This window comes from Corvus kubaryi, unplaced genomic scaffold (assembly GCF_017639235.1).
Source record: "Corvus kubaryi isolate FWS band 111438036 unplaced genomic scaffold, C.kubaryi_AGA036_p1.0 137, whole genome shotgun sequence".
NCBI lineage: Eukaryota > Metazoa > Chordata > Aves > Passeriformes > Corvidae > Corvus > Corvus kubaryi.
This window is the reverse complement of record NW_024580671.1, coordinates 1,261,383-1,262,901: the sequence shown is the minus strand read 5'-3', so window position 1 is coordinate 1,262,901 and position 1,519 is coordinate 1,261,383.

Below are 1,519 nucleotides of genomic sequence, written 5' to 3'. Positions count from 1 at the left end.
CTTCCTTCCTTCCTTCCTTCCTTCCTTCCTTCCTTCCTTCCTTCCTTGATGTAGACCAAAAATTCTAATTAGCATATGCTGTACAGCAAGTGTTCTAACAAAATCATAGGCATCTGAATAAAAGCTTAAAGGCCTTGGATTATCTTTTAACACCAGAACAGAAGACTTTAATCAGGTCTGCTATGTCTGGCACATACTGAGAGTTAATTAGGTTTAGCAGTAGTAATCATAATAGAAATGCTTGGGTTTGTGGGGTCTGGTTTTTTTTCTGTTTTACATCAGTAGCAAGACATGAGGAGAATTCAGCTTATTCTTTCAAGGTGATTTCTGTGCTACCTTGGGGCTCTGAGGATTTGTCTTCCTCTGGTGTATTCTGGTGGCTAAATTCCAGACTGTGTTACTGTCCCTGGCTCTGCCTTCCAGATAATTACTTAAATGCATGGCTGTATCAAATCTGGAACATGCCACCAGGTTAAAACTGAAACACAAGACATGTTCTGCTGTAAATTAACATGCAAAGCACCCATTTTGCTTCAGGGAAAGCAAATATTTAATAAGTGGCACCTAAGAAAGGACATGCCTGACTAAGTCTCTCCAACGTGACTTCTTAGTTAACCCAAAAAACCTTCTGTTCTGAGAAGCATGTTTTGTGTTTCTTTATTTATTGCCAGTTGATACAAAACCCAGTCCCAGAGACTTAAATATCCTTGGCTTGAGTAAGGGTTGTAGAACTCTTCCCTTAGGTTGCATGTTGTTGCCCTGAAAAATCATTAAAGCTAATCTGAGGTATTAACTTAGCTTCTTCACATTTCCAGTAAACTAGTTTGCAATGTATTATAGGAAGCATTTCAGCTCAAGCCAAATAACTTCATTTTCTTTCCGTTATTATCCTTTTGTACTGTAGAGTCACGACTTACTAACTTCCCTGTGAAAAATTTATTTATGCTTCAGCAGAGTAGCATCAAAAGCAACCAGCCAAACAAAAACAACAAAAAAAAGCATAGAGGCCAGAAAAAAAGAATGCAGGGGGGTTGAGCAGAAGGAGCTAAGCTACTTCCACACTAAGAACTGGCCTCCCAGAAGAGACATTGAGTCCTTGCATGATTAGACCAATGAAAGTGATTTCTCTTTGGAATGAATTTATGACCCACTTTCAAATCCCTGAAGAAAACAGGGATTTAAAATGAGAAAGCTGAAAAGCCACAACAGCAGCAATGCAAACGTCTGCTCTTTTTCTCAGTTTTATAATAGTGTCATGGCCCTGATGTTAAAAAAATGCCTAACAGCGTGTCAGCGACATGCTGGAGGCAATGAAAGTTATCAATCAGTAATATGAAGGGGATTTAAGCATCTTAATAGAGGGCAAAATTCAATTGATTAATGGTTAGAGAAGTACTCACTGACGTGGAGGTTTCAAGGAATTACAATCTGATTAAAATTCCATTTTAGAAATGAAGGGATATAGGATGCTAATCAGTCTAAAGCACAGATTATTAGTGCCAGCTATTTGAAACAGCTG